At 47.0% G+C, this 27,476-nt stretch overlaps 1 protein-coding gene and 1 long non-coding RNA gene across 3 annotated transcripts in view; both read right to left on the bottom strand.

The window, feature by feature from the left end:
* Window positions 1-27,476, bottom strand: part of XKR6 (XK related 6) — a 205,383-nt gene that overhangs the window by 152,744 nt on the left and 25,163 nt on the right. The gene's annotated exons all lie outside the window — the stretch shown is intronic.
* Window positions 933-27,476, bottom strand: part of LOC126639704 (uncharacterized) — a 44,851-nt gene continuing 18,307 nt past the window's right edge. Inside the window, exons 1-2 of one of the 2 annotated variants that reach the window (XR_007628866.1) lie at window positions 7,411-27,467; window positions 933-5,068 (exon numbers count right to left, since the gene is read on the bottom strand). This is a non-coding gene — a long non-coding RNA (uncharacterized LOC126639704). Of the gene's footprint in view, window positions 5,069-7,410; window positions 27,468-27,476 lie in introns of those variants that run through there. The other variant, XR_007628867.1, reaches the window with a different exon arrangement.

Here is a 27,476-nt window from a genome sequence, read left to right as displayed (position 1 = left end):
TCTCCAAGGGAGAGGAGATAAGTCACTCTGACAGCCTTGTGACCTTCCAGCACTGATTTGCTTAAAAACATCTTGGGTTTTTATAGGAGGTGCTCCTTGGTCTGGGTTAAAGCCTTTTTTAGGATGGAGGAGGACAATCCTGAACCTGTCTTTGCTATACCGGTGATGTGAAATCCCTAAAAATGCTGCCTCCTGTCAGGATTAATGGCACTTTTCTGCCAAGAACAGCTTTGGGGGAGGAGGATGGTTCTCTGCCCATGGCAGGGGTTGGAATGAGATGATCTTTAAGGCCCTTTCCAACCCAGGCCATTCTGTGATCCTGTGATTAAATGTCATTGGGGTGGATTTGAGCTCTGAGTGAGCTGCTGCCATTGAAGGAACTGGCTGTCCAAGCAACTCAGTATGGAAAAACAAGGATATTCTCTGCCATCCAGGCTACAGGAATATTTAAAACTCTCCGTCTTCTGTGAATGCTACACTCTTTTCTTTCAGTCAAATTAAATACTACTACAATGTGTGTATGAAATGAAGGAACAGGGAGAGAGGAGGATTCGCTTTTGGGATCTCTTGGGCTTACCACTAAAATAGACACACACTTAGAAACTGGAAATTTTAATTCTTGACCTATAAAACATATTTTTGTTGTATAAACTGTATTTCTGACCTATCCAGTACTTTCTACTCCAGAAGGCAGTTCCTGAAAGGTCCCTGGGAGCGATGTGGGTGCAAACCCAACACAGCCCTGACCAAGCTTTTGTCAGTCCAGCAAAACACTCTGTCATTTCTAAATGCATCATCTGGGGACTTAAAATAGCTCATGGGCTGAACTGCTCTGCTGCTCTGTTACCCTGATCCCTGGTGTGTGTGAGGAGGAAATGTTTGGAATGCTGAATACCTGTTAAAAAGGCACTTCAAAGGATCACAGACGAGGATTTTTTTCAGCCTTGAAAATACACATTTATTAAAAAGAAAACTTATGGGTTTACAAACATCATAAATAAAACGTAGTGCATTTTAAAAAAAAACCCTCAGGATTGATGATTAAACCTCTGGAAAATAGTTAACAGGAGCCTCCTCTTTGCCTTGCTCAGCATCAGTTCCGCACACGTGGCTCTTGTAATCCTGTTTCACACCAGTTGTTTCCGTCCAAGGTGGACACTACAAACCTTTCTTGTAGGTAAATATGTCCTACAGCTTGAAAACCTACACACAAAACACCCAGAGTTGTTTGCAAGAGGATGGTTTAAATATCTATCTATCTATATATATATATCTTGACTGAGCGTGTAGTGAGAATCTGAGATAGCACGGGGATAACGATCCATATGCCTTTGGAAGCCACATCCCACAAAGCAGGGACATTATGTACGTGGCACGGGGATGAAATGGGAGGCAGTAATGGAAATGCAAATTGAATCTCAGTATCAAGTGAGCAGCACTAAATCAGAGGCTGCACCACGAGGCCGCGGCGCAGACGGAGCCGTAAGAAGCCGAGTCCCCCGAGACGTGTAAAACTGGATTAGACATGAACTTCAAACCCAGCGTGATGTGGAATAATCCTATGCTGGCAGAAAGGGATCAAAGCTAATTTCTCTAACTTGCTTAATCTTCTGCAGAGATGTCTGAACTCGGGAGACGCACCAGGCTGGGAGTTAAAGCCCCGCTCTTTTAGAGGGTTCAGCAGGGGCTCAGTGAGAACAAAGCACGTTAAACATCCTGGAGAGCCGAGTTACTTCTGACAAGCTCTTACGGAATCACTGGATTCACAGGATGGTTTGGGTTGGAAGGGACCCAAAAGATCATTCAGTTCCAATGCCCCCTGCCATGGGCAGGGACACCTCCCACTAGCCCAGGTTGCTCCAACCTGGCTTTGGACACTTTCAGTGATGGGGCAGCCACAGCTTCTCTGGGCAACCTGTGCCAGGGCCTCCTCACCCTCCCAGGGAAGGTTTTCTTCTTAAAATCTCATCTAAATCTCCCCTCCTTCAGTTTAAAGCCATTTCCCTTGTGCTATCACTGCGTGCCCTTGTCAAAAGTCCCAGTTTCTTTCGTGGAAGCTTCTCTGCTAAAAGAAGCCTCATCTGGTCCATGAGGATATCACAGTTTCCATCCCACTCCTGAGATCAACTGAGCTTGAACAACTCGTTGGCCAAACCCTCCCACTTCCCTCTGCTGTTTTCTGTGGCAGCTCCTCTGGATCTTTTCCTGCCTGGGATGGTTTTATTTGCTCTGTGCACATTTATTTGTGTGTGGTTGGATATTGGGAAGAAAACCTTTCCTGAGAGGGTGGGGAGGCCCTGGCACAGGTTGTCCAGAGCAGCTGTGGCTGCCCCTGGATCCCTGGAAGTGTCCAAGGCCAGGTTGGATGGGGCTTGGAGCAACCTGGGATAATGGAAGATGACCCTGCCCATGGCAGGGGGTGGAATGAGATGAGCTTTAAAGTCTCTTCCAATACAAACCTTTACATGATCCTCTCACCTGGGTCAGCTCTGCTGACTTACAATTACAGCAACTTAAAATAACCCAAGCAAACAGCAACAAAAAATGAATCCTCTCCTTCCCAACATTTAATGAAACACATTGATCCAAGCACTGGAACATCTCACCACCCATAAAAACCTTTCAGACCTAAAAAAAAAAAAGAAGAAAAGAAAAAAATTAAATAAATAGTAATACTCAAATATTAACTAAACCATTTTCTATCAATTAAAGCTTAAATGGCGAAATAAAAATTGAAATAATGCTTTAGACCAACAGGAACTGAATTACTTGACCAAAACCTGCTTCTAAGTACAACAGGTGTACTTTTCCATGTGGTGTCCTCTCACATTCCTATTTATTAGTGGAGAAAATTCAGCAGAACTGAAGGAATACAGTACTTGCTTGACAAAATAAAAAATTCTAGAACTACTGGTCAGAGGGTTCACATCCAGGACGAGGTGTTGCATTTGAGCAACCTGGTCTAATGGAAGGTGTCCCTGCCCACAGCAGGGGACTGGAACTAGATGAGTTTTAAGCTCCTTTCCAACCTAAAACATTCTGGGATTCTATGGAATCAGTAAGCTTCCCTACTCCATGGCCAAGGCCATCCTGTGCAGCAGGAAGTTTTGCAGCTCTCAGTGGGATACTGTAGCTTATCACCCAGGGAATAAAATGCCAGAGGCACCAGAGGATGTTCAAGGACCCCTGATGGGGTGGGGGAGCTCATCCCACCAAAAGTCTGCTGTCTGAGGTGGGTATCCAGTCAAAGCTGGAATTAAAAGAAGGATTTCTAGGAGAGGACACATTGAGTGTTGTCAACTGAGAGGGAGCCAAGACAAGTAGCTCTGACCGGACACCTCCCTTAGAATCACTGAATCCTTAATGTTGGAAAAAAAACCTCTTGAGATCATCAAGTCCAACTGTCCCAGCACTGCCAAGACCACCCCTAAACCCAGTGCCACATCTCTGGAACACTTCCAGGGATGGTGGCTCCAGCCTGTTCCAATGCCTGAGCACCTCTGCAGCGAAGAGACAGGTAAATGAAGTCAGCTGGAATAAAAAAATCCCAGCAGGGTAAATTAACCATTCCAAAGGCTTTAAAAAATGTTGTGCAAGTGGGTAACAACAGATTGGCAACTCCACTTTGTACTGGGACAGGAATTGGGATATTCAGCTTGGGATGAGACATCCTTCCACGCTCAGTGCACCATTTGTGCTGCTGAAAGGATGCTGCTAACTGAGAAACCCAGGACTCCAGGAGAAATAGTCTGCTTTGAGGTGTAAATCAGCTCATCTAAAAATGATCCTGCTGGATAAAAAGCAAAAAAAATTAAGTACAAGGAGGCTCAATCACCTCAAATAACGATCAGCCATAAGTGGACACATTACACCACAGACATGGCTCTGCTCTGTTAAATATTAATTTAAATGGACACATTTAAAAAGACATGTACTTAAAATATGGATAAGCACTTCTGGTTAGAAGAGAGCAACTCCTGCCAGTGAGTAAGAAAGGAACAGCTCAGAGGAGAGCAGAATGAAGGATTTCATGCAAGAGCAGTCCAGGGATGAGAAAAATATATGGTACATATCCCCATATATGTATGTGCACTCAGTGCAGCTCTTCTAAATTAACTCCTTTCTTTAAAATCCTGAATTGCAAGCTCAGTAATGTGATATATTGCTGTCCTCCAGAACTGTAAGATTACTCAGCTTTAAAAGATTACTCTTGTGTGGAGTAACACTCTGCTAAAACACACACTCAAGCTGGAACGAGCCCGGATTTGGCTGCGACTCGGAGCAGGCAGCGTTAGAGGCACGAGTCTGGCACTTCAAAATGTGGAGAGACATCTCTCAAAAGCTTCACACACACCCCCTAAATAAACCCTCTGCCAAAACACAGCAAATACTCTCTGGTAATAGACCAATCTGTGAAGCCTTTTTTTTTTTTTTTTTTTTTCTTTTTTTTTTTTTTTGGTTCCTTTAAATTGCAGCTCAAGGAGCACTCGGGAAAGCTCCGATGCGAAATACCAGCCCCAGCACGTGCCTGCCTTGTGGCCTCCACTGGGGAGAATTTACAGGCAGATTTGGTGCATTTGCCAATTCTCTGCCTAGACAAAACTTTATTTCATTCTCAGTCATTTAATGACAACTCAAATCACATAAATGGTTTGGGTTGGAAGGGACCTTACAGCCCATCTCGTTCCACCCCCCCTGCCATGGGCAGGGACACCTTCCACTTCCAACCTGGCCTTGGACACTTTCAGGGATGTGAAATCCACAACTTCTCAGCAGTTTTTTTGCTTGGTAAAATTCCCCTCTGCTCTCAAAGCACTTTTTAGGGCATTACAGGATACACCACGGAAACCCCACAGAAAAGTAAAGAGGAGCTTTGCAGAGAAGCAGCAGCTGTGTCTGAAGACAAGCAGAGGAGTGAGAACACAACACGAGCCTTTCTTTTTCTCATTACCCTTTTGTTGGAAGTTTTCCAGCAACGTTGATCTCCTACAGCACCTTCTATGATGGGATCAGGTGACGTCAAAACAACCCCAATTCTGCCTTAACGCCTCCTTCTCTCTGGTTTAAGCTAAAAACAAAGACACACATGGGATGATTATGGAATGGCAGGCACAGGAAACTGAAAAGAATGGTTTGTTGGACTGGAAAATGATGGTGAAAATAAATAAATAAACAAACATAAATAAATAAATGAGACAAAAATGCTTCATCTTAAATGATGGATATAAGTATACACATTAAAATATATACATATATTGGAATACATGGCTTATAAAAAATATAATGGAAATTTATAGTATAAAATGGAATAGTAAGTGAATATATATGTTTATATATAGTATAGCATATACTATAATATAATATATAATGGAAATGTACAGCAAAATAGTACATATATTTATATATAATACATATATAATAGTATATATAATAGTGTATACATATATATATACACACACATATATATAATGGAAATACACGGTATCTTTCCAACACGTGATAGAAATGAATAAAAATTTGTTTACATGCTGCCACAGTGCACTCCTGATTTTTGGTCTCGGTCCCAAACAACCCATCTGGGGAGGGGGGAGGATTATCAGTGGCTTATTTGTCACCCTGAATTACCTGTGCTGTGCGTGTACACAAGCACCAGCTTAAACATTCAAAGGAATTGCCTCTAAGAAAAGTCATCTTTATTGGCATTGTCCCCAATTTCACGGCCAGGGCACCAACACAGCCCCCACTTTGAGGAATCCACACTGACACGACAAGAACTAATCCTATTATTTCCTTAAGGGCATCTGAATAGGCATTTTCCAAGTCCTGCTTCTTATTGTGAGTTTAACCCGTGTGTTAATTCTCTTACTGAGATCTCAAGCTGCTTTCTCTAGAATCGGGGATTTAAGGGAATCAAATCCCTTCTATTCAATTTCCTACTTAAGAGACAAACCTTTCAAAATTAAACTTTGCAGGCTGTTCGCCTTCAAAACATCGCTCCTCTTTCCCAAGGAAATATCTCTAAAGCCCGTTTTAAGCGCAGAGAAAAGAAGTTTTTTTAGCACATCTCAAGTTTAGACCTGACAGCAGTTTGGGCAGCTGCCCTGGAGTAAGAACCAGGATGGAAGAAATACAACATGGGAAAGATTTTCAGGTGACTTTGATGCCAGTTTGATGAGTGAAAAACCAATCAGAGCTTCATCAGAGTAAATTATTTCCTGTTGTAGTGATTCTCCTCTGACAAACAACAACCATGGAATGGTTTGGGTTGCGAGGGACCTGAAAGATCACCCACTTCCAACCCCCTGCCATGGGCAGGGACACCTTCCACTAGCCCAGGTTGCTCCAAGCCCCGTCCAACCCGGCCTTGGACACTTCCAGGGACAGACAGTCCACAATTTCTCTGGGCAACATTCAAAGGTGATCAAGTGGGAAAAGCTTTGGGCAAAACCTGACCCCTCATAGACACTTCACTCGGCTGAAGAAATTTTTGTGCTCAGGGGAGTTTTCTTTTCTGTAATCAAATATTAGAATACAAAGCCCCGTGAAAACAAACATCTTAGTCTACACACACTTTCTGTGCTTTCCAGCAAAGCCACAACAGCAGATTTGCTGTGGGTCTGCAGGACCTTATAGGTACAGCACATTAAATATTGATTAAAAATAAATCCAAATAATTAGGCCTCAATTTCAATACCCCGTGTACGTCTCCCTGCAATTCATCACGAGCGGCATCTTCTGAGGTTCCACGAGAGGCTCCGGGTTTAATTTTAATTATGCATTTATTACATAATTCACCAAATTCAGTAATGTGCAGTGAAGTCTCCCAGCCATTCAAGTGAGTAACGAGATTTATCAGCCCAGTTTGTCACACAACAAACGGGATTCAGAGCCTTCTAAAGGCGGGTGATGAAGGAGACACGGAGGGAGGGGAGAACCAGCGGCAGCTTTATTGCCATGTAATAATGCTAATAATATGCAAATAATTCCCCATGTTAATGAATGCTCCAGATGAATGGCACGTTCCAAATGGAGATGGCACGTGGAACGCTCGGGCTGAGAGAGGGAGCGCTGAGCTCAGCTGCTGGGAGAGCTCCAAGATCTTTTGGAGCCACGAGGTTACGACTGAGCATCCGTTTTTCATCCAGAGGGTGGCTGGGCTCTGAACAGGCTCCCCAGGGCAGTGGGCACAGCCCCAAGGCTGCCAGAGCTCAAGGAGTGTTTGGACAACACTCCCAGGGACAGGGTGGGATTGCTGGGGTGTCTGTGCAGGGACAGGAGTTGGACTGGATGATCCTTGTGGGTTCCTTCCAACTCGGGATATTCCATGAGTCCATGATCCCCACCTGCTCCCCTGTAGAAGGTATCTAAGAACTTCAAGCTCCTTACACGTGACAATCACATCAAAGTCACCTCAAAAATGTGCATGATTTCCAAAATACACAGGGATGCACACACATCTTCATCCAGCCTCTGGAAAACAGCTCTTTTGGAGCAGACAACATCCAAACCTCCAGTGGTCTGGGACTTGCTCTCTTGAATACTTCTTTTCAAAGCTGCATTTGGAAGTTTCTCCTGAATCCCTGCAATTATTTATTAGGAGAGTGAGCCTTGCTCTTCTTCAACAAACATTTTAATTAATTTTTTTACTGTTCCCAAACCCTTTCAGAAGGTATCACCTCCCTGGGACAAGCCAATGACACTGGATATTATAACAACCTTGAGCTGCCATGCTCTTCTCTTCCCCTACTATTTTATCCTCAAACACCTCCTAGGAACTCAAATATTTAAGTTTTAAGACTTGCAACCTGCCCACAAAGCAAAGCCATCCCCTGTCTGCACCATTCCTTCCCACGTTCTCACTTGAAACCCACTTTTGTCGTTCCTTCTCAGACACCCCATTCATTCACCTCCCACATCCACATGTGTCCTCTCTGATTTCCAGTCTATCTCCTCTCTCAACAAAGCCTTAGGAGGAACAGGAACCTTTCAGGGTGTCTCCTCCCCCTGCCCTCTAACACCCAATTTGGGGCTCAGGCCCAGTGTCCATGATTAGAGACACCCATGGACAACATGACCTTGTGTCCTCCCTGCAGATAAGATCCTTCCTACCCTTCTTCACAGAATCACAGAATCCTCTGAGCTGGAAAAGACCTCCAGGATCCTCGAGTCCAACCTGTGCCCCATCCCCACCTTGTCACCCAGCCCAGAGCACTGAGTGCCATGGCCAGTCCTTCCTTGGACACCTCCAGGGATGGGGACTCCACCACCGCCCTGGGCAGTCCCTTCCCACGTTTAACAACCCTTTCCATGAAGAAATTCCTCCTGATGTCCAACCTGAATCTCCCCTGGCACAGCCTGGGGCTGTTTCCTCTTGTCCTGTCGCTTGTTGCTTGTTAGAAGAAACCAACACCCACTCAGCTCCCCCTCCTGTCAGGGAGTTGCAGAGAGCACAAAGGTTCCTCCTGAGCCTCCTTTTCTCCAGGCTGAGCCCCCCCAGCTCCCTCAGCCACCCCTTTATGATTTAACTCTCTAGATCCCGAGTTTCCATGGAACATAAATGCCTAAAATCTGTTGAAGCCATGAACGTTCACCCTGATGCTGAATGGGGGTGGTGGGGCCTCCTTTACTCTCATCCTTGGGGAAAGGCAATAGTGTGAACCTCCCATTTCCCGGGATCTGCACAGAGGAGAGGCCTGGAAATGAGAGAAAAACCTTCCAGAGCTCTGCAATTCCCTCCTGGGTGCGGAGCAGCCGAGCGTGAGCCCCGAGCCCCCGGGGACACCAGGCCTCATTAGCCTGGCACTCACAGCTCTGCTCAGGAGACATCCCAACTGCAAGGCAACAAAACAGGCCTTTACCCACCTCCCCTCTACAGCTCCAACACTACCACAGGACTTTACTGTGAAATCAGAGGTCTTTTAAGTAGTTTCCTTAATTTGACCTCAGAGGGAAATTTGCTGCTTTCGCTGGGAGGTGGAACCAGGAGAGAGAGGATTTTTTTTCACCATCTGATCCAACATCAGCAGAGCTCACTGAACACACAGCCACTGCCTGACCTCAAAAATAAACTCAACCCTCATTTTTACTTAAAAGATGCCTTTAGACATCAGATTACAGTGGGCTCTAAGCAGATATTTACTGAAAAATATCAAAGCTGTGAAGGAAAGAAGTCCTGAGGCAAGAAAAGCTGAGGGACTGTGTTGTACACACTGAAGTGCATCACTCTCAAAATTAAGATAGTAAATTTACCTGTCCTCATTACCCAGACAGAACCAGCCTATCAGTCAGCAAGATTACAGACACATCTTAGAGTGGTTTGGGTGGGAAGGGACATTAAAGCACATCCAGTTTCAACCCCCATTCCATGGGCTGGGACACCTTCCACTAGCCCAGGCTGCTCCAAGGCCCATCCAACCTGGCCTTGAACCTGGCTAAGGTTAGATGGGATATTGGGAAGGAATCCCTCTCTGTGAGGGTGGGCAGGCCCTGGCACAGGTTGCCCAGAGAAGCTGTGGCTGCCCCATCCCTGCAAGTGTCCAAGGCCAGACTGGATGGGGTTTGGAGCAACCAGGGATAGTGGAAGGTGCCCCTGCTCATGGTAGAGGGTTGGAAATCTTGCAGCAGCTCTTGAAGGGACTGTTTCAAGCTGTTCATTGATCACAGAATGCAAATAAAATAAAGCAAGATGGACAAACAAGCAACCAGAGCAGCACATTTAAGCTCCCAGGTGGGGAAACATCACTTAATAAAGGAGTTTTGTGGGCAGCACCAGAGCTGGAAACCTTTATTGTGCCTCCACAACCAGCACTTGAAGCACTCACTGTGTTGACACAACAGAACGTGGCTCAATTTCAAGCACTGTTGAGGTTGAGTAATTTCAAACATCTTTTAATGTTTGTAGATAGTCCAAAGGGAAGTTGGCTGAAAAAGATCTCCAAGGCAGCCACGTGGAAATAAAAACAAACCCCTCTGAGTCATTACAGTGCCAGGCAGGAGAGAGGAATGGAGACAGAGGAGGGAAAAGGGGGAAGGTGAGGATCCAGACTTCTAGCTAAACTGCCTAAAGCATTTATTTATGTCCAGCACCCCCACTATAAGTTTATGCCTTGGGGAGCAATAATAAATCAATTCTATCAACCTGGATTGCTATTCCAAAAGGGAAATTTTAAGTGTGATCCGTACTCCTCTTCCCTCTCATGGCAGGAATACTCACATCAGAAGGAGGTCATTCCCTGATTTTCTTCTGAGTAGCAAGAATGTTGCATGAGAAATCAGATAAGACATTAATACAGCTGGATTTATCCAGAATATTACACACCAGGGCATCAGTGCTTTTAATGGAAATCTGGGAAAGGCTGCAGATAAACCTGGGAAAACAGGCAGCCACTCATCTCCAGAGCTTCCCCTGAACTCCTGAGGTCAAGGGAGAGCCCTGTGGAAGTCTAAATTAAATTCAGAAAGGACAAAATCAGCTGCTCAGGGTTAATATTAGAGCAGCTTCCAGAGGGGGATCCAGCAGCAGGGCTACCCTGTGCCAAGGGGTGTTCCAGGGGGTTAGAGAGGCTTTTGGGGAAAGGTGTGGGCAAGCCAAGGCATGGGAATGTGAAGGACCTCCAGCAGTATATCAGCATCTTCTACATCAAATCCACAGCTCAAATTGGGTTCTTTGAATATACAGAAGGAGCCTGAGAGGAGCAAAAGGGCTTTTGGGATATTGCTGGCTGCTGAACATCCCAATTTTAACAGAGTTTATTCTCCAGTTCACAGGTATTACAGAGAATCGTGGAATCACAGAATTGTTCAGGTTGGGAAAGACCTTTAGGATCATCAAGTCCAACTGCTGAGGTCAAGCCAATATCCCAGCAAGGAATTTCAGGGTAAAACCAAACCAGCACTTGGGGTTTGTGTGGTTTTTTGGGCACTCATATTACCAGAATTCAGAATAAGGAGATCTGTCCCAAGAACATCCAGGGAAACACACCTATTTCTGGGTATCCAATTAAAACAGGGATCCTCTGCAAACATGTCCAGGAATGCCACCAACACATCAGTTATTATGTCATGAATTCCTTCCCAATATTCCATCTAACCCTGCCCTCTGGCAGTGGGAAGCCATTCCCTGTGTCTTGTCCCTCCAAGCCCTTGTCCAAAATCCCTCTCCAGCTCTCCTGGAGCCCCTTTAGGAACTGGAAGGGGCTCTGACATCTCCCTGGAGCCTTCTCTTCTCCAGGTTGGACACCCCCAGCTCTCCCAGCCTGTCTTCATGGACATGACTCCATTTTTATGGGAAAATAAGTGGCAGCAGGACTGTCAGATTTGTTCTGAATCCAGGGATGGGGACAACTGTGCAGCTCCACCCTGAGCCATCGGGTCTGTTCCGGACATCTCTTCCTGCATCCCAGCTCCTCTGACAGCACCACTTCTAGGAAAACAAAGTTAAATCCTTCCTGTCATTTGCTTTCTTCAGGAGATGATTCCTCCCCTTGTACAGCTCCACACAGCTATGCCAGGATCAGGATGGTTCATGCTGCTGAAGTTACTCCTCCCTCCTAAGCCTGATCTGACACCTAAACACCCTGAAACCTTTCCCTAAGGGAATATTTTCCTCAGTGCAGCCCTCCAGAGCACAAACTACTCCTCCAAGGCCTTATTAATGTGCCATTTGCTCGTCCCCAGCAGAGGCGAGGAGCAAATCAGCACCTCTGTGGCTCTGCTGCAGATGCCACAGGGTTTTCCAGGCAGACAGACTGGAAGTGCTGCCCTGCTGGGACACTGCACTCCACATTCCGAGGATCACGATCCCGGCATTAGCCGGGGGAACGCTACCAACAAAGAGCTATTTTTCCAGCCTGACTTCTCCAGCTTCCATCATTTCACTTTTTGATGCAGATTCTTACTGTGAGGAAACTCATCCCTGCCCAGCTCACTCTGACACCACATCAGTTCCCACAAGGCTGTGACACGTGGATTTTTTTTCCCCTTCAAAAAAATGAGGAGTGGCAGCATTTTTGTATCACTCCTCTGGAAAAAACAGTGATCTTAACTCCCCCCCACTCCCAAAAGCTGGGGCTCATTTCGCAGCAGCTCCACTTTGTCAGGCCACAGTGAAGTCACAGATCAGCCTGGCACGTGGAAAAGGAGTTTTTAATGTGTCTTTAGGGTCGACGTTGCTGGGGGAGCAGAAGAGGATCTCTTCATGTTCAGGTTCCTCTACGGCTCTCTCCTGCCTGAATGCAAAGTAGTCTCAGCTGAATTTCCCTAATTCCTTCAAAGGCTCCCTTACACTCATCTCCCCAGATTATGCAGTAAATACTCTTTAGGAGAGCACTCTGTAACCCCAACAAGGCTGTGCAAAAAATAAGGCTTAACCAGCTGACCCCTGATTATCTTCAGCAGTTCACCCATCTGTCTCCCAACACACAAATTCCTGCCTCAAAGCAACGCTCCCTTAAGGTGTTGGAACTGGATGTTAATATTTACAGTGCTCTTTGGATACGTGAAAGTATCCAAACAGTCCCCAGAAAAATCTCAGTGAGGGCTGTGAATGCTTAAACCCCTCTTGGAAGTCACCACGTCCCAGGTGCATCACATTTAAGGAGCATTTCTGCTCTCAGGAGATAAATCAGCACCACCCCAGCAGGGTCTGACCCCCCACCTCCCACTTGCACAAGATCAGCCCAAATGAGACGAACCCAAACCTTAAATGTCAATTAACTCCCACATGGTGACTTTAGGAGGAATCCTTTCAATGGCTCTGCCTTTTGTAGTGACAGTGTTTACAAGATTTGGGAGCTGGGAAGAAAACTGGAATTGCTCAATGGCAGCTCTCCCTAAGTGCAGCATCCTGCAAAACAAGTGAAATTTGATACTAACAATGAGTTAATTGTTTGCCTGATGGCTCCTCCGGAGGTGGAGCATCTCCAAGATGCTGGAGCATCATCCTCCAGCTCCTTCCTGCCCTCCTCTTTCCTTGACAGCTCTGTAGTGATTCCACTGGGGATACAGGAGTCATGGTATCCACCAGGAAACTTAAGGGTTATCTCAAACCTCCTGGGGCACCACAAACTTGAATCCTGTCCTTCTGCTTCAGGTTATTTTGAAGTATCACCCACCTTTAATTGCAGTCAGGAGTTCACTCTGCCACCGACCAGAGAACCACAGAACAGTTTGTGTTGGAAGGAACCTGAAAGATCATCCAGTTCCACACCCCTGCCATGGGCAGGGACACCTTCCACTGTCCCAGGCTGCTCCAAGCCCTGTCCAACCTGACCTTGGACACTTGCAGGGATGGGGCAGCCACAGCTTCTCTGGGCAACCTGTGCCAGGCTCTTCAGACACTGCCACATCTGGAGACTCAGGGAGGAATTTCAGCTGTTCCAGCTCTCTAAAAGTGGTGTTTCACCTTTTCCAGCCTGGTATCCAGGATATTTAACATCCAATACAAACACTGCAGGCAGCTTTTGCATTTCAAGGGCTTCCACTGAGTGCAAATTACAAGTCAGCTCTCTTTAGGACCAAATCTGTCTCACTGTGCATTTGAAAACACCCAGAGAAATCCTGACCCTGGCAGGGGCTAGAGATTGTTTTGATTAAAAGAGGGGAAAAAATGCACAAATATACCTTAAAGAAAGGGGAAGATGGAGCAGGAGCCTTCAAATGGAAACAGGGATAAAAAATCAGAGGAAGAGGAAACCACAGAACACCACTCTGGGAAACAAAAGACCTGCAAGAGGCTGGTTGTGGCTTTGATTAACAATCCTTGCTCAGGGCTGGAGCAACAGGAGCATCAGTGAGCAGAGCCATCCCTGGGAGTTGTTGAAGGAAAGGAGGAGCTGCTTTCCAGGAGGGATGAGCTACAGGGACTCTTCACACACCTGATATCCGTGAGGAAAGACAGTGGAGCACTTGCCTGTGGAAATGAATCTTGGCTCAGGAGTGAGACAGTGCTGGGAGAGTGGGAGAAGTGCCTACACCCAATTCCAGAGCCTTAACCAGCCTAAGAATAGGTGAATAATTTACTGGCTTTCACTCTGAATATTTGGAGGGTTTTTCATTTCAGGGGAAAAGGAAGATGGAAACTCCCAGCAACACATGGTGGGGCATCCAGCTGGTTCATAAAGAGCCATGGACCTTATCTTGCACCTCCAAATCCCAATGAAGCAGCTGGATCACGGATAAAACAAACCACATGAGGTGTCACCTCTCAGCCTGAGGCCACCAGTAGTGTAAGAGGGGGATGGAGTGTACTTGTAACCACCCAATAATGAGTATTATAAAACTCCTGGGTATAAAACTCATGATCTGTCCTCCTGTAAGGAAACTTTGGGATATCCCTGGAAGTGTTCAAGGCCATGCTGGATGAGGCTTGGAGCAACCTGGTCTAGTAGAAAGTTCCCTGCCCACAGCAGGGGGTTGGAATGAGATGAGCTTTAAGGTCCCTTCCAACCCAAACCATTCTGGGGTTCTGTGGCACAACAAACCCAATTCTCTCCCTCCATCTTGAATTAAATCTAAGCACGAAAAGAGGCTGCAATTGGGTGGTGATACATTCAAGTGCCTGTAAAGCATTTTAGGATCCTTCAGGAAAAATGCTAAGTGTCTGCTCTGTAATTCAATGAACGTTAATATATTCATCACAGATTTCGACTCTCCAATTACACGGGGGAAGAAACCAAGAAAATTGGTGCTTGCTGAAATGTTACGATGCCAAGGGATGGAAGCGGTCCAGGATCTCGGAATATTCACCCAAGTTTTGCACGGGATGCAGTGAAAGATCCCACCAGAACACGCACAGAGCCTGTGTGATGTGGGATAAGCAGCGAGGCCACACTCAAGGCATGCTTTGTTTGACCTGAAAGTGCCAAAAAGACAAGCCGGATGCTGCTTCACCTTTCTGTGGTTGCTAAAATTTAAACCCAGCCTTCCTCTGTGCTCCCCCGGTGAGGGCTCTGGTCCTGCTTGCCAGGCAGAGCCGAGTTAATCCTTCCTCTCGCTCATTTTTCACTCTGTGCCCTTCTGAAATGCTGCACCTGAGCTGCCTCTATGCACCAGCAGCTTTTGCCTGACACGACCTCGTGAGGACAGGGTTGGGGACCACAAAGCAGGAGCACTTGCCCTCTTTTCCCAGCACACCATTCACTGCTACTCCTTGTGGCCTGGGAGGTGTTTTTGTTCGCTGCTGAGCACGTAACTGCTCTCCTTTGTTCAGGCTCTTCAGCCTCCCCTCGAACAGGAGAACCCACTGCCTTCCCTGTGTGCTCAGACAGAAAGACTCTCAGCAATGTCGTTCATTTAACGGGCTCGGAGCTATTTCAGGAGGTGCTAAATTAGGGGAGTGTTTGAAACTCGCTCCCCTCAGCAATCAGCGCTCACACACCTCCTGCTTTTACACCTCGGTGGGAAAAAATACATCCCTGCTGCAGCACGTTCCATGGGGGAATACTCCCTCTATAATCCCCCTGCTATTTTCCCAAAGTAGCTGCCAAAAGTTCTGCCATTCTTTATCTCCCCCAGCACACTGGGTTTCTAAGTGACTATTTAAACAAGTCACTTCAGAGGGCTGCTGGAGCCAGGCTGGGAGAGCTGGGGGGGTTCACCTGGAGAACAGAAGGATCCAGGGAGACCTCAGAGCCCCTTCCAGTGCCTAAAGGGGCTCCAGGAGAGCTGGAGCTGGAGAGGGACTGGGGGCAAGGGGGATGGAGGGACAGGACAAGGGGGAATGGCTTCACACTGACAGGGATTAGATGGGATATTGGGAAGGAATTGTTGGCTGTGAGGGTGAGTGAGGCCCTGGCACAGGTTGCCCAGAGAAGCTGTGGCTGCTCCTGGATCCCTGGAAGTGTCCAAGACCAGGTTGGACGGGGTCTTGGAGCAACCTGGGATAGTGGGAGGTGTCCCTGCCCATGGCAGGGCAGTTGGAATGAAATGAGATTTAAGGTCACTTCCAAACCAAACCCTTCTGATCAATGATTTTACGACCTCTGTTACAAACCTCCTGTTTTCCTGCCCTGCTCCCAATAACACACCTCACCCTGGCAGCTGGAGCGCTGCCAAAGGGGCTTTGAGTGCCTTCACAGGAGGGGCAGGAGAAGCACTTCAAAGTGCAAGTGTTATTCTCCAGCAGTGAAGCACCCTCTCCTCCTGCCTGGAGCAACAGCAGCCCTTCCATTCCCCTGGTTTCTAACAATATCTTCCTCCTGCTGCAGAGTTACAAAAAGCCCGACCCGAAAACCAGCTCTTAAAACAACTGTCAGCAGTTTTTAAAGCCGGTTAACTAGTGACTGGAAGGAGAAGGAGAACAAACTGGCCTTGGAGGCAAACACCAGTTCAGCTCCACTGGGCCACAGAAGCTAAAACACTAAATAAAAAGGCAGGTGCACATTGGCGAGCCCCGGAGTTGGCTGGCAAGGCATGGGGTTTGCTGGCACATGGATGGTTGCAATGGACCTTCCTGTACAGAGAAGAGCAAGACAGAGGGACTCCAGTTGCTCCATGGGAGCTGTCAAAAACCAGCTCTGACCTGGGGAGAAGGAAGAAGAGGATGTGTCTGCTGGTTACAGGACAAAATGCCGCCTCTAAACCAGCAGCAGTCGCTTAGCCAGCTGTGAGCCAAACCCAGAGAGGCTCCAGGAGCTGAGGAATACACAGCCCTGCTTAGAGCTCAGATGGAACCCCCACTGGAGATCCTGGTAGATCCCAACCTGTAAAAACACTGCTAGGTGTTTTTTTCACACAGGCCTGGAAGGACAGGACAAGGGGGAATGGTATCAAAATGACAGAGGGTAGGGTTAGATGGGTATTAGGAAGAAATCCTTCACTGTGAGGCCCTGGCACAGGCTGCCCACAGGATCTGTGGCTGCTCCATCCCTGGAAGTGTCCAAAGCCAGGATGGATGGGGCTTGGAGGAACCTGGGCTAGTGGAAGGTGTCCCTGCCCATGGCAGGGGGTTGGAACTAGAAGATATTTACGGTGCCCTCCCAACTAAAGCATTCCATGATCCTGGGAGTTGTCACAGGAACTGGATGCAACCATTAAAAAAGTCTCTGGAAACAACACACTCAGATGGACAACGCTGGACCAGAACGAGGTAATGATGCACATCTGGAACAGGGCTGGAGTGTGTCAGTGGGAAGGGGAAATGCAAAAGCACAGGCTGCATCCCTCCTGCTCTGGAGCAGAGAGAGTATCTGCCCATGTGCCACCAACAATGCATCCAGCATTCCTGTAATTTCAATACTCTCGCTGGCAGGGATCCAATGACAGTTGTGTGACCTTCATTCCCTCATTGCCCAAGTGTGTATTTCACAGGCTTACACATCACATACAAACTGCATTTCATCACAGCTAATGAAAGCAGAGGAACAATTTAAGAACTCCAGTGTTACCATTTTTTTTCAAATGGTAGATTAAACCAAGAAATCACTGTCTAATTTTTTTTTTTTAAGCACCGGTGCATTTTGCACAGGATTTGAGAAGTGAGGAGGTGAGAGTTTGAAAATGCAAATTCCTGAAAAAACTGCTTCAGAGGTTTTCCCAGAGTTAGGTTGCCCAGTGAGGTTGTGGACTCCCTATTCCTGGGAGTGTCCAAGGCCAGGATGGAAGGAGCTTGCAGCAACCTGGTCCAGTGGAAGGTGTCCCTGCCCATGGCAGGGGGTTGGAATGGGATGAACTTTAAGGTCCCTTCCAACCCAAACCATTCTGTGATTCTAAGAAACACAGCAGGGTTACAACACTTTAACACCTGATTACTTTTTTGATGTTGTTCTCAGAAAACATTTGCAAAAATGGCCATTCAGGATCTCATCTTTATTATCCCAGTACCATCAACACCACAGAGATTTTGCCTCTCAGTAAATGCAGAGTATAATATTGAGATGTTTTACAGCTTCGAGCCTGGAAAGCCATTTCCATCTTAAGAGCCTCGAGAAGCAATAAATCATAACATTTCAGACAGGAGTTGTTTTTGACTCAGTATTACTGAGTTAAATTACTTGTAGCATTACAGCAGAGTAATTCTGTGTGCGAGAAAGGAGCAGCAGCACTTTGGTGATCAGTTTAGAGGGATATTTGTGCTAACGAGGAAATTTAAGCTCCATTCCAGTGCCAGAAATCCGGAGCCTTTAGCAGTGTATCCTCTGCTTCCTCCAGGGACCAACCGGGTATCACTCTCACATACTTCTCTGGAGTGATGAAAGCACATTATAGGCTGATAAAAAGCAATCCATGGTATTTTTTACAGGTCTCCAAAGATCAGCAATTTATTAAAAAGAGCTTTTCAGGAACCTGGCAAAAACACACCGTTCCTCGTCAACACCTCGCACCAAATGCATCTTGCCTTAGATAAATTCCCAGAGCTGGAACATACAAAGTCACTCTTCCCTAATTGCTGCTCGTTTGCATTTGCAAATTCCAAGTGGTGATGCCTCCTGAAGTGGTGTTGCCTCCTCGCTTGTCAGCAGAGATTTATCAACCCCCTTCCGTGTCCAAAGGTCACACAAGTAAATCAGTAAATCCGAGTGTGCTCCGAGCAGGAATCCAGAAATCCCTCACTCCCCACCTGAGCTGTCCCATCCATAGCAGTGCACACACCCGGGATGACACAACACAGACTAAACCAGCTTAAATAATGAAATACAAAACTGTAATTATCAAATAAAAGAACAAAGCAGCTCTGAGAGCTCTGCCGTTCTTTATCCTCCGGTGACTTATTCGCAACAGGCCTCGCGGGCACTGCTGTGAATTAAGAGTAATGAGGAGATGCTCCAGGGCTTGGTTAAAGGCTACTGCATCCAGCTGTGCATCTGTTGTTAGAACACAAAGAAACCACGAAAAACTGAAGGGCTGATTCTCACTTCCCACTTTAAACCACCCCAGCAGTGTAAATGTGAGCATAAATTACACCCACACCTCCTCTAACAGCAGCCTGAATGAGCTGGAGTGAAAAGGCTGATCCAGCTGAAGATTTCCAGTTAAGAACTAGAGGAAACACGGAGTGCAGATGTTTTGTTGCCTCGTGCCTTGTGCAAGTGCTGCTTTCTGTGTGTGCTGGAATTGCTCAGCTCTCCTTTGAGCAGCACCTGGGAGCTGGAGATGCTAAAAACCAGGCACGGAAAACACGGAAATGCCCAATAAACGAACCATCCAAAAATTCCCTTTACTGTGTCTGCACCTTCACTGGGATAAAAATCTCTCTCCCGGCCCACCTGCTGCTGGGAAGCTCTTGGATTCATCCACACAGCTGAGAAAAGCTTAAGCCAAGTCCCTCTGTGTGAAATCAGGTGAAATCAGTTAAATCAGCCAAGTCAAGTGGAATAACCAGGCGAGGAACTCTGCTCCTTCCTGGAGTATCCTTATCCATCACGGGTCACAACACTTGACTTCAGGCCCGTTATTCCTTTGGCTTCCCAGGGCAACTCTGCAGACTGAGTGACACCTCCAGTCTGCACTGACCAGGGTCACCACCTGACAATTCACCCCTTGTGGGATGGTGTCACCCCAAAGGCCCTGAACAACGATGGGCTGGCAGGGATGCAGGAGGTCGGAGCAGAAGGAAAAGCCTGGCACAAGGACCTTGCTCTGATGTCTTCCCAAAGGTGCTCACTCCAGAACCTGGCTGACCTTAACTTAGCGTTAATATCAGCTTTTTCACGTTGTTATATTTTTTAAACACATAAAAATAAAAATAGAAGATGTACCTGTGCAGCTCACACGCCACATGACCCGACAGCAGCGGGGCAAGTTCAAACCACTCTGTGATTTATTACCTCTGGAATGTCTCACATCTAAGTCACAGAATCAGGGAATCACAGAACCAGCTTGGGAAAGACCTCCAAGATCCCCAAGTCCAACTGCTGACCCAGCATCAACACCGTGTTCACCACTAAAACATGTCCTCAAGTGCCACATCCAAGTGTTTCTTGAACACTTCCAGGGAGGGTGACACGGACATCCTACTCCAGAAGTCACAGTTTTCCAGCCTTACAGTCCATAAAACCTTATTCTCTACTAATAATCTCTACCTTATTCTGTGAGGGTGGTGAGACACTGGCACAAGTTGTCCAGGAAGGTTGTAGATGCCCCAACTCAGGAAGTGTCCAAAGCCAGGTTGGATAAAGCCTTTGAGCAACCTGGTTTAGTGGGAGGTGTCTCCACTCAAGGCAGAGGGGGTTGGGACTGGATGATCTTCCAACTTCTTAACATTCTATGATTCTATAATTCTTTTTTTTTCTTTTTTTGAGGGTTCTGCTACACCACTGGGACTCCAGAATGTGGCATCTAAGCCTGTTATAGTGGACTGAAAGAACAAAAAATGTCAAAATACACATTCCAGGATGATCCTACCACACTGGGTGGGGTGGTGTCACAGTGTTTTGGTACAGAAAGATTTTAAAAGCTCATTTTTTTAAATTACACTGCGATGCTGAGAGCTGGGGGCACTGAGTGTTTCACTCACAGCTTTAATTCAGTTTTGCTCTGTCTAAAAATAAGGAAGCAGCACATTAATCCCAAATCCCGTAAACACAGACTTGTAAACACTCCCCACCACCCTCCTCACCCATGCTGGGGAGGGCTGGCCCGTGTTTTCCAAGCCTGTTTGGAAGCAGATGGCAGCCACATAATTCGGATTCGCTGCAATCTGTTGCTGGTTGAGGGGGGGAAATCTCGACTGCCTCTTCCTACAAATGTAAAACCTGGGAAGTTCAACCCACTCCGTAGTTTTGTTACATGTTTTGTAACAGTTTTGCCAACAGCCCCAGCCCTGCTCAGGGAGAACACATGCTCCTTGTTCTCAGCCTCAGCTCAGCAGTGAAAAAACCCCTCGGATGGCTCTGGGAAGGGCAAGTTGTCGATTTGCTCAGCTCTTAGTCTGGCTTTGCCTCCTGCACACGCACCCAGCACTCATGACATGATACAGGGAGGCTGAGCCACTTCACCCACCCTATTTTTGATCACAGCATCCAAGATCTTGTGGAACACGCACATACAGATTACAGGGAAATGCTTTTTGCCCCCCCACCAAAAAAAACCCGACACTGGCAATCTGTTGATGAGCTCCCTCTGCATTGGTGAAGTTTGTCTTGAAGGGCACAAAACTGGACGAAGGATTTTGTGGATCCCAAGCAAAGGGGGTCAAGTCACTTCCCTCTGCCTACAGGTTGTGCTGCTGCCTAAAGAGCCTGGGATGTTGGTGGATTCACTTGTCCAGGGAAGGGAACGGAGCTGGGGAAGAGTTTGGAGCACCAGGAGCAGCTGAGGGAGCTGGGGGAGCTCAGCCTGGAGAAAAGGGGGGACCTTCTCCATCTCTGCAACTCCCTGACAGGAGGGTGGGGCCAGAGGGGGAGGTTGGGCTCTGCTCCCAGGGAACAAGGGACAGGATGAGAGGAAACAGCCTTAAGTTGTGCCAGGAGAGGTTTAGAATGGAAATCAGGAACAATTCCTTCCTGGAAAATGGTTCTCCAGCTCTGGCTGTAACATCCCATCTTAGATACAGTGGGAGACAGTTTGGAAAGCTACAGCCAAGGTAAATCACAGAACAGAATCCCAGAATGGTTTGGGTTTGACAGGACCTTAAAGCTCTCACCCTGTTCCATGGGCAGGGACACCTTCCACCAGCCCAGGTTGTTGCTGCTGCCACCCACTGTCCTCCCCTCACCCACACATCCAGTCACTTGAACCTACAAGACCATCAGGTTGGTCAGGCACGATTTCCTCATGGTCAATCCATGCTGACTCTTCCCAAGCTCTTTCTTTCCATGCACATGCCTAGAAAATTGTTCCAAGAAATTTGTTCCCAGGGGTCCAAACAGAGCTGACTGCCCTGTAGCTCCTTGGATTACCCTTGTGGACTGAGGAATATGGGTGCAATATTTGCCTTTCTCCCATCTCTGAGGGCCTCCTCCAATTTCCATGGATTTTCAGAGCGGCCTTGCTTTAACATCAGCCACCTCTCAGCACCTGCAGATGGAATCCACCAGGTCTCACGGACTTCCCAGTACTCCCTGACTCAACTCTTTGCTGCTGATGATGTTCCTCTGCGTCTCAAACACCTTCAATAATCACAGAGGCCAAAGCACAGGAGTAGGTGTTCATGGAATCATTTAGGTTGGAAAAGTCCTCTAAGATCATCAAGTCCAACCATTTAACCAGCACTGCCAAGCCCAGCACTAAACCACGTCCCAGGTGCCACATCTACACAACTTTTAAACGCATCTTGCTGTCCTTCACATCCCCTTGAGACCACGAGCTCTAGGTGAGCTCTGGCTTTCCCAACACAAACCCAACAGGCCTGGATGGTGTTTCTAACCTCCAGAATCTGCTTCCACCTCCTGAGCATTCCTTTTTTTTGCATATTGGAAGCAAAATGAACCCCACTGCTCTGTTGTGCCTCTAGCAGAGATCGTAACACGACGCCTCCGAGCGAAAAACCTCTTCAACCCCGCTCAAAACTCAAGGCTTTGATAGTTCTTCTCTCCAAGCATGAAAAACTGGACAGTGCTGCCAGTGGTTAGTTAAGACCCTTCACAGCAGCCTGTAAATAACCCTGGCTTGACACAGATGCCAGTGGTCACAAAGCTTCAAAGTCCTTCTTCAAAAGTGACCAATTTTATTTGACTGGGTTTCTCAGTGCAGGAATGAGTTTTGGAGGCTGATTCCATGTGATACAATCAGGATGTTTTAGTTCCTGGAGATAAGTTGACACTTCTCCTCCCACCCCCAGCTATAAACTTGAGAAGCGTGACACAGATTTCCTACAAACTTACAAATGTTTGCTTGGCTGTTTCAGAAGCCTCAAAGTGCCTCAACTGGAGGGTTTTTTTTATAAAAATAAAAATCACTAACCTGAAGTTACAACATTCCTGTGACCCCTGATGTTTATAAACACTAAATGAAGCTGTCAATGAGCAAGTTCCTATTCTCACCAGCACAGAGTTGCTTTGCTTGTTTTTTTTTGTTTTTTTCTCCTGGGAAGAAATGCAGGACAAAAATCCCCTCAGCTGTAAATCCCCCCATCCCAGAGTAACAGCAGACACTACACAACAGCCCCCCTCCTGTCAAGGAGTTGCAGAGCCAGAAGATCCCCCCTGAGCCTCCTTTTCTCCAGGCTGAGCCCCCCCAGCTCCCTCAGCTGCTCCTCACAGGAAGGGTGGAACGAGGTGATTCTGCTCCTGTGCCAAACCTGGCTCTGTCAAAACCACCCTGCAGACCATCTGCAGCATCAAGAGCACTGAAAGAGCTGAACCAGGGCCTGCTTTCTCCTTTGGGGGTGGTCTGGCTGCTTCCCTGGGGTTTTATGTCACCACTTGAGGGACTGCCTCAGATGCTGGACCAATGTCCACCCTCAGGGTCCATCCCAGTGCATCAGTTCTGTCCCTGGCGAACCAAACCTGTGTTAAACCCGGTACAACTGTGGGCTTCAAAATTATGTGCCAGCTCTTGACCCATCACATCATCTCTGAGATGGTGCCAAGATCAGGGGATGAGTTTTAACATCCTGGAGCCAGGAGAGGGACTCCCTTCTGTCTCTCGGCAGTGCCACTGCACAGAATCCACCTCTCCAGGAGGACTCTTGGTCACTTCAGAGGTTACAGGTGCGGTTTCACAAGATTCATTTTCATGAAATGAGACTTTTATCCTCCTTTTTATAAACCACCTCATCTCACAGTACACTTCAGGTATGATATTAACTGTCCAAACCCACACCTTCCCAGGCAGGAATGTTAACAGGGAATGCTCAAGAACTGGAGGGTGATGTGCAGGGGGATGCAGAAGGATGTAAGAGCAACACAGCACCCTGCTCAGAACAGGAGACAAGCACGTGCAGCCACCTTTCACTAATGGGGAAAAAAACTTCAGGAAAGATGAATAAACCAAAGGGATAATTAAGAAGGGATCGTTTTTGAACCGCATAAAATCTGGGGGAAGATGTCAACACTTAGTCTTAACACCTCCTCCAACAAAGCCTTCCACTTTCAGCCTCTGTCACAACGTGCTGTGGATCAGTTTTCAAATCTTTTAAAGCAAAGTGGAGCTCTCCAGTCTCACACTACTCCCAGTACATTGATCCCAAGTATGCAAAAAACCAGCAGCCAGAATTATTAAGGGTGCTGGAAGCAGATGTTCTGTTGTAACTTGGACAGAAATTACAGTAGGTGAGACATTATTGCCCCTCCTCGGCCTAGACAGTACTAAGTCTGTGTGTCTATAGGAAAATGGGGAAAACCACAGTTGTCTGATAAGAATTCCACTACTTCGGAATGAAGTTTGGGGCAGATAATGCTGTGGAAATTCCATTTGTTTCAGTAATCAAATCTCCCTCTCATCACCTCACTGCTATCAGGCTTCTGATATAAAACTGACATGATCGTTTCTAACAGTGAGGAAAGTCTGCCTTTTAGCACAGCCCATCTTGTCCTCTTTTCCTGCACTGCTTCAGACTCACTCATTAATACAATCTAATTTTTTTCCCCATATAAATACTCCTTCCTAGGAAAATAAATTCCAGTGTTCAGGTTAATCAATATAAATAGAGTGAAAGACACAAAAACAGTATCTAAAGGGACAAAACCTCTTGTTTTTTCACCTGAGAGGATCAGGCTTCCCACTTATTTCTGCCTGAGAAGAAGTTGTCCCCAACATCCTGTCACAGAGCACTGACACAGAACTGCTCAAAACCCACCTGGCTGAAAAGACAGCAAAAAAAAAACCCCAAACCCTTAAAACAAAAGCTCAGACGCCTGGAATTTCCTCTTAACACCTCTTCAAGCATTCACTGTTCACTGAGCCTTTCATTTCCTTCTCAAATAACCTCCCACTGAGTTAAACCAACACTATCGCACAAAATCTCTGTAACCAGCAGACACAGGGAGCTCCCAGAGATCCATGGAACACGTGGAGATCCATCCCACCCCATCCCACAGTGCCATCTGAGCTGGGATCAGCAGCTGCAGGAGGAAAACCAGAGCCCTGGACTCAGATTATGGCATCGGTTCTGCCAAAGACTTAGTTGGAAAAGAGGAATGTCCTCAGGGATGGCCAGACCTGTGAGTAGAGGGGTGATGGAGCTCAGTGAGAAATAATCACAGAGTCATTTAGGTTGGAAAAGACCTCCAAGATCACCCAGTCCAACCTTTGAACAATCACCACCTTGTCAGCTGGAATAATTGGTGTCTCCTGGTGAACTCACTTGTGGACTCCCTGACACAACGTGGCAGCTTTTACTCCGTGGGGACTGGAACAGGTTTTTCTCTTCCCTCTGCTTTTCATGGACTCTGCAAATATTTGTTATCTGTAAAATCTACACTGAAAAAATCTGGTTGAAGTGGGTCAAATCCAGAAGTTACTCCAGGGACAGGCTCTGTGTCTCCTGAACACATCAAACACCACAATAATTATCAAATAATTTCATAGAAACACAGAATCATGGAATGGCTGGGGTTAGAAGGGACCTTAAGGATCATTTTGGTCCAACACCTGCAATGGGCAGGGACACCTTCCACTATCCCAGGTTGTCCAAACCCCATCCAAACTGGCCATGGACACTTCCAGGGATGGGGCAGCCACAGCTTCTCTGGGCAACCTGTGCCAGGGCCTCCCCACCCTCATGGGGAAGCATTTCTTCCTAATATCCAATCTGAATCTAACATTCAAAAGAGACTAATTATCCAGTGCTTCATGCTATGCTTTTTCATGATTAAGCTGTGTTGATTTCATGATTCAGGACATCAAGACAACAAGCTAAAGATCACTAGAAAACACCAATCGGGTTTGCTCCAAAGTTTTTTAAAGCAGCAGCATAAACACAACCACTATTTCTTCTTAGTCACCCTGTTCTGCAGATATTTGAGGAAAACTAAATCCAACTGGCAAGGAGCAGCCTCACTTCTCTCCTTGTGCTGGAAGCTGTGTCCTAAAGCTCCTGTGACAGCAGGTGACACTGTGACAGCAGTGACAAAGCTCTCACCGGGTGCTGGGTTCGTTTCACTTCATACATCCTTTTATTTCACTTGACCGCAACACCCTCCTCTTCTGGTCACTCTGCCACAGTACAAACACAGCCTGGATCTTCCCACTCCAGCTCCCCCTCTGCCCCAAATCCTGGGCTTAGCTCTGTCACACACCCCTCCCCACACTCCAACTTGTGATTCCTTCACCATTTACCTCCCCAGGAACGTGATACCTTCCAAGTGCTTATTTTAAGCAGCTCAGAAGCTGTTCAGATCTGTGTAAAACAGCAAATCAACTCCCTGCTTCACTTTCTGCACCAAACTGGGGCATCCTTGGGATCTGTGAAGGGAGCACTGAAGATCCCACCTCCTCCTTCACACTCCTCCTGGCCTCCATCCTCCTCCTGCACTGCTGGTTTCTTTAAAGCTCACGTGGTCCAAGAGGACACCTCTGTCATGTTTCTCTGCCATGAGAGAATAGTCTTCTTTCCTCTCCTGCAGTTTTCAGGGGGGCAAAAGTTAAACAGGAATGTTTTGTTTCTTTCTAGTGAAAATTGCACAAAAATACAAGAAATTGGGGAATAAACTGGTTGTTCCTGAGGAACAGGCAAACCCACTGTGGGAAGGGATGTGCTTTGAGCCTGATCCCGTCCCACTGGGATGTTCAGTGATGCAGCACTATCTGAAGTGTACAGAGACATCCTGAGTAACCCTGTGTCATTCCACACCACCCCTTGAAACACAACAAGCAGAATATTCTTCTCTAAGCATATCAAAACTATGTAGAAACCCAGGAATCACAGAATCCATCAGGGAATCACAGAATGGTTTGGATGGGAAGGGGCCTTAAAGATTCCAACTCGTTCCACCCCCCTGCCATGGGCAGGGACACCTTCTACTATCCCAAGATGCTCCAAGCCCCATCCAACCTGGCCTTGGACACTTCCAGGGATGGGCAGACACAGCTTCTCTGGGCAACCTGTGCCAGAGCCTCCCCACCCTCAGAAGGAAGAACTTCTTCCATAGATCTCATCTAAACCTGCTCTCTTTCATTTTGATCCCATTCCCCCTTGTCCTGTCACTCCCTACTCTTGTGAACAGTCTCCATCTTTCTTATAGGATCCCTTCAGGTACTGGACAAATCAGGTCAACCCCAAAGCCCTTCTCTCCTCCAGGCTGAACAACCCCAATCCTCTCAGCCTTTCCTTGTAGGAGAGGTGCCCCATCCTTCTGGGTACAACTCAGGTTTGCCACCTCCCTCCCACCCCACTTATCCACTGCAAGTTATATGTGAAAAACCACTCGTGGCAACAAGACCCAGCTCCCTTCTCCTGCAATAACCAATCCATGCTCTGGCTGCAAGGTCGGCACATCCACAGGCTCTGGACTCTGCCAAGGCAGCACAAGGATATCACAACATGGACTGACAAAGGCTGACAGAAGACTTTCCCTGACATCCTCTGCCAGCTCTCCTGTGTGCCAAAATATCCAACCACCTCTATCCCCCTCCCTGAGGAAACAACCCCCAGCTCT

Source organism: Myiozetetes cayanensis, unplaced genomic scaffold (assembly GCF_022539395.1).
Source record: "Myiozetetes cayanensis isolate MyiCay16 unplaced genomic scaffold, myiCay2020 scf2-11, whole genome shotgun sequence".
Taxonomy (NCBI): Eukaryota; Metazoa; Chordata; class Aves; order Passeriformes; family Tyrannidae; genus Myiozetetes; species Myiozetetes cayanensis.
The sequence above is the reverse complement of the archived record's forward strand: the minus strand, read 5'-3'. Positions and strand labels throughout refer to the sequence as shown.